The sequence below is a fragment of the Callospermophilus lateralis genome, chromosome 4 (genome assembly GCF_048772815.1).
Source record: "Callospermophilus lateralis isolate mCalLat2 chromosome 4, mCalLat2.hap1, whole genome shotgun sequence".
Classification (NCBI taxonomy): Eukaryota; Metazoa; Chordata; class Mammalia; order Rodentia; family Sciuridae; genus Callospermophilus; species Callospermophilus lateralis.
The window spans coordinates 122,794,324-122,805,319 of NC_135308.1; the positions used below are offsets into that span (position 1 = coordinate 122,794,324).

Sequence of the window (10,996 nt, forward strand, 5' to 3'; positions counted from 1 at the left end):
AACTGGTTTTCTAGAATACATGGTCATTGAGCCATCTTTGTGTCAGGCTTTCTGTCCTACTTACCCTGAACTGGATGGGTTTCACCAATTTTTACATAACTGATATGACAGATTAGAATGGGCTCTTGGATTTTTTTTTTTACCATCCACCCACCAACAACTGATTTTTGTTTTTCCAGTTAAAACCAGGTTTGTTGAGGTGGCCTGACCCTTATGTGCAATTTATATGGTAGACTTCACAAAACATAAATGCTCTTAAAATTAGCATAATAAAATTAAAGAGGAAATAAACTTTTACACAAAAGAATGGAAGCTAATTCCAGAAAACAAAGTCTGTTTTTAATTTTAGTTGACTTTTGGTGATGTGGTATTTTTATTTTGTATTTGGAATTTTTAAAATATGAAATAATTAGAATAATATAATGACCCATTTTCATCAATTATGGACATTCTGCCATTATATTGTACCTTTACTGCCACTTGTTCCCAATCCCCACTTAATTTTATCTTATATTTTGTGAGGTAAATATTTCTACATTTAAATCACAAATATTTTTAACTGAATAACTTTGACAGAAAATAGGCCTATCGAGCTATAGAAATTCCCTTTTGTCATTTCCTATCAATTCCTTCCCTTTCCAGAGTTAATACTATAGTTTTGCTTATTCTAGAATATCATATAAATGGAAATACTCTACTCTTTTTTGGGGGGAGGGGTATCTGGCTTCCTTTTTTGTTGTTGTTGTTATATCTGAGCTTTGTGCATATGATGACATGTACAAATAATTCATTTCTTATTATCTCCAAAAAACATACTATTGCATGATGACATAAACAACCTCCAGGATGGATTTTGGTTTAGTCTCCTCCTGCACTGAATAAGGCTGGCCTGTGTTACCAGTATGATATTGAGGAGATTACAGTGACTTCTGAGCCTACACGATAAAAATAAATAAATAAATAAATAAAATTACAGCTTTCATGTTCCTTTCTCTTGGATCATTCATTCTGGGACATGACACACATCATGTCATCAGGTCATTTAACAGCAAAAAGGCCCACATGGGGAGAAACAGTGACTTCTTTATGCCAACAGCAACATGGGTCTTAATCCTCAAGCCTCTGTCAAGCCTTCAACCTAGCAAAAATATTTACTACAAATTCATGAGAGATTGATTCCAAGCCACAATCACCCAGCTAGGCTGCTCCTGAATTCCTGACCAACAGCAACTAGGTAAGGTCTGTGATTTTCCTTAATGTCTTTGTCTGATTTGGCATTAGGGTAATGCTGGCTCAAACAGTGATTCAGGAAGTGTTCTCTCTGCTTCTATTTTGTAACAGATTATGGAGGATTTATATCTTCTGTTTCTTAAATGCTTGGTAGCATGCACCAATGAACCTATCTGACTCTGTTGGTTTCTGTTTTGGGAGGTTTTTAATTATTGATTCAATTTTTACTTGATGATTTTATTCAGATTATCACTTTCTGTGATTTGGGGGAGACTGTATCTTCAAGGAATTGGTTCATTTGATATAAGTTATCAAATTGATGGGGTAGAGTTGTTGATATTTCCTTATTGTCCTTTTAATGTCTGTAGAATCAGTAATGATAGCCCCTCTTTCCTTTCTGATATTAGTAGTATTTGTGTGTTTGCTTTATTTATTTTTCAGTTAGTCTGGCACTTGCTCCCTAGCTAATTCCAAAACTTGGGATCAAGTTTTGGTTTTGCTGATCTTCTATTCTTTCCTCTTTTCAATTTCACTGATTTCTGCTGATTTTTATTATTGATTTTCTATTTCTTACTTTAAATATAATTGTTCTTTTTTTCCCCTAGTTTTCTTAGATCATACATTTTTTTGGTAATGTATGCATTCAATGCTATAAATTTCCCTCTAAGTACTGATTTCTCCAGAACCCCCAAATTTTTGACAGGTTATGTTTTTGTTACACTTAAAATGTTGTTTTTTTTAAAAAAGAGAGAGGGAGAGAGAGAGAGAGAGAGAGAATTTTAATATTTATTTTATAGTTATCGGCGGACACAACATCTTTGTTTTTTTGTATATGGTGCTGTGCCGCACGCATGCCAGGCGAGCGCGCTACTGCTTGAGCCACATCCCCAGCCCCACTTAAAATGTTTTAAAGTTCTTTTGCAACTTCTCCTTTGACCCATATGCTATTTAGAAGTATATTTAATCTCTAAGTATTTGAAGATTTTCTAGCTCTATATCTTATTGATTTCTAGCTTAATTCTATTGTGTCTAAGAGCACGCTTTGTATGTAATCTAGTCTTATAAATTTAAGCTGTGTTTTATTCCCCAGATTGTGGTTTTAGGGAATGTTCCATGTGAGTTTGAGAAGAATCTACATTCTGTTGTTGTTTGATGAAGTGTTACATCAACGTCAATTAAGTTCATTGATTGATGGTACTATTCAGTTCAACCTTCTCCTTATTGATCTCTTCTCTGCTGGATCTGTCAATTACTGATAGAGAGAATAAATTCAACTATAATATTGGATATATATATTTTTCCTTGCAGTCCTATCGCTTTTGACCCCACAAGTCTTTCCAGCTCATTGATTGTTTTCTTAGCCATGTTTTGTCTACTGATGAGTCCACCAAATGTATTTTTCATTTGTTTTACTTTGCATTTTTTTTTCATTTCTAGCATTTTCTTTTGATTCTTTCTTTACCTTTCCATCTTTCTGCTTATATTACCCATCTGTTCTTCCATGTTGTTCACTTTTTCCATTAAAGCTCTTAGCTCATCAATCATTATTATTTTAAATTTTTGGTTTCATAATTCCAAAATCTCTACCATATCTCAACCTAAATATCTCTCCCTCCACTGTCCTCCCCTCTCCTCTCCTCTCTCTCTTTCAGGGCAGGGTCTTGCTTCATTGCCCCAACTGACCCCAAATTCCTGAGTTCAAATAATCCTTCCGCAGACTCTTGAGTAGCTGGGACTACAGGTATGCATCACCAAGCCCAGCCATATCTAAGTCTGGTTCTGATGCTTATTTTATCTCTTCAGACTGGTTTTTACCTTATAACTTTTTGTTGAAAACCAAAGTCCCTGTTTCAAGTAATAAAAACTGAAGAAGATAAGCTTTTAGTGCTGTTTTAGGTTTATCTGGTTAAGACAAACTGTGTTTACTCTGCTTTGCTGTGCTATCAGAGGAGGCTAAAATTTCCTCCAGTGTCTTGTTTTTTTTTTCCCCTATTGTCTTTGGGTTTTCCTAGAGTAAGAATTTAAGAGTAAATGCTGAGGCTTGCAATTCTTTTAGCTGTGCTCCTCTTAGGCAGGATCTCTGTTGATGTGGTGGTAAGGTATGGGAGGAAGAGAAGTATTCTATAATCCTACAATTAGGTCTCAGTCTTTTTGTGAACCTAAGTTGGATATTTCTCTTTCTACATGCCACAGACTAGCGCTGTGGCTGGAATTGGGTATTTCCCCTCATTGTTCAGTTAGGCTTTGATAAAGCGCAGTTGGGTAGGTTCTGGTAAAATCATTTTCCTGGAGGGAAAACCTTGTTAAGGAGACCAGAAGGCTGTAGGTCTATTTCCAAATGGTTATATTTCCCTTCTCCATGTAGAAACTTTTCTCTGATCTTCACAGTGAGAACATGGTAAGGATTGTGGACATAAAGTTTGGGAAATTATTGTTACTCCCCTAACTTTGGGTCCTCTCAAAATTTTTAATTCTCAAGTCAATCTACACTGAGCCTTCAGTAATTTATCAGTTACAGTTTCAAGTGTTCCAACTGATATTCTATCTGCTAGCTTCTGCTCCTGTGCTTTTCCTCCATGTGAGCTGTGAGTCTCTGTCTCATCTGTCTCTAGTTTTTATGGACAGCAGTTTGTCCTTTGACCTTTGTTCTCTAACAGATATAAGTAGAGCTCTTAATTTTCAGTTCTTTTTCCATGTTATGAGGTTGGAAATGACAACCTACAAGCTCTTTCCATGTCAGATGGGATACTGGATATCACCAGGGTGATTTTTATTCCTGATATCACTATTCATGAACTGTGGGCCTCATATTCTCATCTGTGAATAGTAATACCTACTTTGCAAACTTGCAAGTAGATGTAGGTTTTGTGTATGTAAATCTCTTGGTATGACATGATAATTCCATGAGTACAGGTAGCTTTACTATTGATTGATGGCATACTTTATTGAGGAATTGGGCATGCTCCAAACAGTAATCTAATCTGGACTGAGAATTAGCAGTCTTTCCTGATAGTTAATCAAGACCTTTATTCACTTTAGTTTTACTTGAAAACCAAAACTGAGTTCAGTTTTTAATTCTTTCTGAATGCATCCATTTTATATTGCTAGCAACACAATGCCACAAACTGGGTAAATTATAAAGAAAAGAGGTTTATTTTGACTCACAGTTCTGGAGGTCCCAGGTTAAGAGATTGCATCTAGGTATAGTTTTGTTGTTATTTGTTTATTTATTTGTTTCTTTTTGCAGTGCTGGGGATTGAGCCCAGGGCCTTGTGCATGGTAGAAAAGTACTCTACCACTGAGTTGTATCCACAGGGACTGCATCTAGGGATGGCCTTCTAGCTTCCAGAGTACCAAGACAGTGCAGAGCATCACATGGAGAGAGGCAGGACATGCACGTGTATATGTGGGTCTCTTCAGGTCTTTCCTTCTAAGCTACTAGGATTCATTCATGGAGGCTCTACCCTGATGACCTTATCTACTCCTAATAACCTCCCAAAGCCCCACCCCACCCCATACACCATAGTCAGATTTAAGTTTCCACCCTCTTAATATCTTAAATTGGGATTAAATTTCAATATGTGAAGCCTTTGGGGACACAGTCAACTATATCTAACATTCACTTTACTGTACAGTAAAAAAAAATTTTCTGAATGATGACTGTATTAAACCTTCATTCATTTCATATATCTGTGTTATTTCTTAATCTTCTTGTTTTATACCTGTAGTAGCAAATTATTTAGTGTTAGAAAGTTCTCTAGACTGAGAAATAGAAGAAATGAGCTTGAGATCTAATTCCATAATTAATTAGGTGAATGATTTTGAGCACTTAAATACTCAGGTGGCAGTTTCTTCATCAATACCACAGTCTGAGCCAGATAATCAAAAAACCCTTTTCAAGACAAAATTTAAACCTATTAATAAGTTATCAAAGTGACAAACTAACAACTTTCCACTTATTCATTAAATATTTATTCATGAGCTATTGGATATTTTGCACAATATTGGACATAAGGCATGAAGATAAGGAGGTAGAACAAAATAAACAAAGCTTATATTCTAGCTAGGAGTTAGGCATTTAGCCAATAATCACACAAGTGAATAAATAACTACACATTGTGATAGCCGTTGTGAATAAAACTAAGGTGCTGGTGAATGAATGTAATAGAGAGACCTACAGGAACCAGATTTTACTAGAAGGTTAAGGGGTATTTTCCTAAGGAAGTAATAATAGGCAATGGCCAGATGAAGGGTGGTAGCAAAGGTAGTATTCCTGAAAGAAAAATCCATTCAAAAAGCCATGACACAGGAAAGGGCTTGGCAAGTTAAAGGAAGACAAAGGTGGCTGTCTTGGATGGAGCTTAGTGAGAAGGGGACAGGAGAGACAGAGTCAGGAGCCAGGGCAGATAGGGACTGGACTCCCAAAGAGCCTTGTCTTATCTGAATTTCCAGTTCTATTTTTTTTTTTTTTTTTTTTAGAGAGAGTGGGGGGGAGAGAGAGAGAGAGAGAGAGAGAGAGAGAGAGAGAGAGAGAATTTTTTAATATTTATTTTTTAGTTCTCGGTGGACACAACATTTTTGGACGCGGTGCTGAGGATCGAACCCCGGGCCGCACGCATGCCAGGCGAGCGCGCTACCGCTTGAGCCACATCCCCAGCCCTCCAGTTCTATTTTATGGCAGCATCAATCACTGAAAGCTTTTGCACATTACCTTGACTCTAAGATTTAGCTTCACTTTGATGTCCTCCCTTTAAGGTCTGCAAAGCAAAGCAAAAGAAGCTGTCTGAGGAAATTTAATTGCAGTGACTAATGTAAAAATAGATCAACAGGAAAACACTTAATTTTCTTTGGGATGGGGATGAAAGCAATGGTTCTTGATGTTGGCTGCAGAGTAGAATCATTAGGAGAGTTGTGAAAACTCCTATTGCCTTGGTTCCTCCTTTTTGAGTAGTCATCTAACTGGTCTAATAAGGAAGGAGGAGTTCTGAATGCTCCTCACTGATTCCGATGTGCAATCAAGGTTGAAATCATTAGAAGGGACAGCTAAAAAGCTTGAAGTTTTTATAGTTTTTATTCTACCACAGTTGCATTCATTTTTAGAAGGAGTTTTTAAAAACAGCCAATATGCTTTCCAGGAACTTCTGTTCATGCTTCACAAAAGTAGACTTTTCTAGTTCTCACAACCCCACAAGAATTTTCTTATTATTTTAACCATTGGAAAGATAAGGAAATTGAGACATAGGGTTTGAATAACTTGCCCAAGGCCACATTGCTAGTAAACAGAAGAGCTGACATTTAAACTCAGGAGGTTTGGCTCCAAAGTCCTCTATTTTGTTACAAAACCTCTTGTTTGTTTGTTGAGTCACAAGGGAGGTAACAATCTGCCTGCTTTCAACATTGTCAGCACACAGGTAAAGAACTTCTTGTTATTTCAGGGTCTCCAAAAACCAAGTTATGTCCTAATAAGGGAAAAAAGAAGGGAGGGAGGGAGGGAAAAAACTGTTTATATAGTAAGAGCAGAAAGAAAAGTCATAAAATAATCCTTCCCAAAAGAGAATTACATATCATTAAAAATAAATGAAATTTAAGCGCCGTAAAGAAAAATCACTGGAAATATAAAATACATTAATCCCCCAACTAAATATGTTTACAGAAAATTTGGAAAAGATATGATCACCACAGTGACTTAGAAGGAACTGCCTAAGACAGCCTGGCTTCTTTCTCTCCTCTGAAAGCAAGATGTCAAGGCTTTTCGCAGTGAGTCATATTGCCCCTGAGGTATATAACATACAGTGGCTTCCCTTCAGGATCCCTAAGCTCCAGTGCTAGTGAGGTACACAAGTTGAGACTATCTGCCTCAGGTAGCTTCCTGAGCCATGGAAAACAAGTTCACAATGGAGCCTGGGCTTCTTTTGTCCATTGCTGCCTATCTATAAGTAATACATCTGGTTTTAATAACTTGTGTTTTAAGTGTTTTTCTCTCACCAGACTCAGGCAATTGGTAAAACTACAGCTCAATGCACTGGAAGGAAGTATTTGGATTCCTGTTTGGGGTGGTTAGTATAGTAATGATCTTTGCTATCTTCCATCTAGTAGGAGCCTCCTTTCTGCTTCACAGAATTCTCACAGAAAGCAAGGTCTGACCTCATAGAATACCTCCCAGTATCTGGATTATTGTGGAGAAGTCAGCCTGGAAGCCCAGGAACTGGGTGTGTTTTCTGGCTGCATGGAACAAGACAAAGAGAGCGGAAGAAAGGATTATGTACACAGTTCAGTTGGGGATTCATGTTTTGTTGGGTAGTTATGTGATCAGTCCTTCTCTGGACAGATGGTTACTCAGATGGGCCCTGAGGCACAGGGAACAAAAAAGACGTCCTCAGATGGTTCCTGGGCACCTAAGAAGGAACTAATATGTGCAACGCAGGTCTTCATAGAAAGGGAGACTTACAGTTTTAGAGACAGGTAAGGGCAAAAAAACTGGGAAGGGACTTGCTGTATGGTTATTTCAGATAGTTTTTGAGTAAGGATAGAACATTTGGCTGTTCTGAAATTAATGGCACTATTAGGAGTGGGATCAAAGTCTCCAGGTCACCACAGGAGGTCAGTGGCCCTTGGCTTCTGTAGATAATAGGGGAAGCCAGATGTGGTGGTGCATGCCTGTTATCCTAGCAACTTGACAGGCTGAGGCAGGAATATGGCAAGTTCAAGACCAGCCTCAGTAACTGTCTCAAAATAAAAAATGAACAGGGTTGGGGATGTGGCTCAGTGATTAAGTTCCCTGGGTTCAATTCCCAGTAAAATAAATAAATAAATAAGGAAAATTAAATTAAACCTATGATATTAGGAATTTCAGAGAAAACTGGTAACTCATGACACTTACATTCCTGTGAGATTTATCTGCCTATGGGTAGGGCCCTTTGAACTATATCAGGTGTTGCAGATGACTGGTTACCATCACTGAGCACATTGTAGGCATTGACATTTTAGTTACCTGGGACACAGAACATCACCACCATCTAAAGGGATAGCCTTCTCACAGCTAAGAACTCAAGCCATAGCAGTGGTGTAAATACACTCCTGAGCACCTAAGCCACTTAAACTCCAATTTGTTTTTGAACAAAAGCAATGCTACATGCTAAATGGAGAATTAGAAATTATTCAGTTAATTCAAAACATTAGAGACAAAAACGTTACAATCTACCCTCTCACAAAGTAAAAGGCCAGTTTGGCTGGCCAGAAAGAACTCTGAAGGGGTTGTAAGAGTAGCTCAGAGGCAGAGCATATGCTTAGCATGTGGGAGGCCCTAGGTTCAGTCCCCAGCATACACACACAAAACAAAACCCTTCAAGGTTTTGAGGTTTAGAAACTGAAATCGACTGTTAAAATCTGAATACCAAGGCCACTTGGACCAGAACTGCCCCCTGTCCCACCATCCCCCCCAAAATTAGTGTCTTAGATATAGTCAAGCAAGAGTTTTTGACCTTGGCAGCAAGCACATAGGAATAAAAAGGAGGCCCAGTGCTAATACTAGAGACAGCATGTACCCTTCCCAGGCATTTCTTTGGCCCGCTTAGTCAATGTGACCAGCAGAGCTGCCAATTTTGAATGGGACCTTCTGCAATAGCAGGCACTGGAGATTTTCAATAAGCCACCATCCAGGCAGCATTGCCTTTAAAACCTTGAGAGCCTGCCAGCCTGATGAAATTACCCATGGCCCCAATTTTGTGTATGTTGACGGGGATCTGTGGCAACAGAATACTGTCAGTAGTGTTACTGTACACTTAGATCTTAAAAACCTAAGATACTTGAGGTAGCCATCAAATATACTTCTTTTGAATGGCAACTCCTTGCTTATTATTGAAACCAATCACCTTATGACCAGGCTGCCAAATGTAACACTGTAACCTGAACTTCCCCTTCTCATTTGGATGTTCACAAACCCCACCAATAAAATGGTACAGACTCAACAGAGCTCAGTTATCAAGTGGAAATGATACATTCAAGACTGAGCTCAGAAATGAAATGAATTAAATTATCATATATGATTTTGTCAGAATGAACCCAACTATTATGTATAACTATAATTATTAATCAAAGCACAGGAAAAAAAAAAAAGAGTGAAAGTGACCAGGGACCTGTAGGCTCCATGAACAACTGGTTTGCTTCCCAGAAGGAACCAAGCAACCCTCCAGGGATGATTTGGCTCCTCCTGTGGCCACTTGGAACCAAAGACTCAGAAATGCCTACTGACAGTGTGATATGGTTTTACTTAAGACTGTAAAACAACAAACAGGTGGGGAACCTCTGGGCTGCAGATGCCAACTGGCCAATGTCTGACCATCTTTTGACTGAGACTAAACATGGATATTCTGTCCAATGGGCCAAGCTAGGTGCAGTGAAAATGGCTATACACTCCATCTCTTCCACCATATCTTGATACATTTTCACTGACATGTGGACAATTAACACCACTCTAAGCCATCTAGTCAGAAGAATGGCAACTGAGTAAACTGGACTGACTGTTAAAGGACCCCCTATATGATGACAGGGGCTATGGTAATAGCTTGTTACCTGGAAAGGACAAATATATGTCACTCATGTGGATGCTAGGACTGCCCTTGAGAAGAGCATAGGTCATATTTCAGATACTCTGTAGGACTTTAGTCTGACCAAAAAACATCCTTCACTGTCCCACTAAGGCAGCAATGAGCACACTGTTGGGGATTATGATGGATTTTGCAGGCACCCTATCATCCTCAGACTGATGGAGTTATTGCACAATGGAAAAACTGACTCACAAAACAACTGAAGAAATGATGTCTTGATGTCTTGGTAGAAAAGATGGTATCACTGGTATGGACACTAAACACTGTACTCCAACACAAGGGAACAGCACCACAGTGCATGCTGGGAAACACTGAGATTGCAGAGAGAGGATGGAGGTGGACCAGGCAGCCGCCTAATTAGGCGGCACCTGTGAAATCCCAATTCCAATGTTCCTAACATTTTCTCTTTAGAGTGAGAGTTGGGCTGGTTCATGGTGCTCTGACATAGTAACTCTAATCTGGTGACAGATACCTGCTTCCCAGGTATCACCCTTCTGGAGGATTCCATAAGGATGGGTGCTGTTATACATGTGAGGTTTCTATAGATTGTGACCTGTCTTTCTGGATTGGATGACTGAAGCCAGAGGTCTGGATCAAGAGCAAGGATAACCTGCCTGAAGAGGTAGCAGCCTCAAGACAGAAACAGATTGGGTAGCTACATCAACTCATTCCAATCCTTATCCGATAAACAGAGAACATCTGAGACCCATAAGTGCTATGGGGGCACTAATCTGTCAATGTGTTCTTTTTTCAGAATGACAGTAGCAGAGGCCTGGAAGCATAACACCTTTGTTAGACTTTCTCAAGCTGTGGCCACCTTGGAAAATTTGACATTGTGTTGAATTTGTCATTCAAGACCTCATTCTGTCACCTACCAGAGTAACCTCCTTGTCCTGCTAGTGGTCAACTATGTCAGCATACTGAACACAATGGATCCAAAGCTGATTTTATCCCTCTATGCCGTCTTTAAGTAATAAATGTACTTACTATAACTTGTTGCATATTAGTGTGTTCTGTCTCACCAGACTAGTAGTTGGTAACACTGCAGCCAGGGTGCAGTGACTGATGTATTTAGATTCCTATCCTGGAGGTTGGAATAGTGATGGTCTTTGCTATCCTCAGTGCAGTGGGAAGCCTCCCTCGGGATTGGCTATATGTGA

At 38.9% G+C, this 10,996-nt stretch overlaps 1 protein-coding gene across 1 annotated transcript in view; it reads left to right on the top strand.

Moving 5' to 3' along the window:
• Tmem19 (transmembrane protein 19) overlaps positions 1-10,775 on the top strand; it is a 45,961-nt gene extending 35,186 nt beyond the window's left edge. Inside the window, exon 8 of the mRNA XM_076854874.1 lies at positions 10,591-10,775. The gene's annotated coding sequence lies outside the window, so the exon portion shown is untranslated. The remainder of the gene's footprint in view (positions 1-10,590) is intronic.
• The last annotated feature ends 221 nt before the right edge of the window (positions 10,776-10,996 follow it).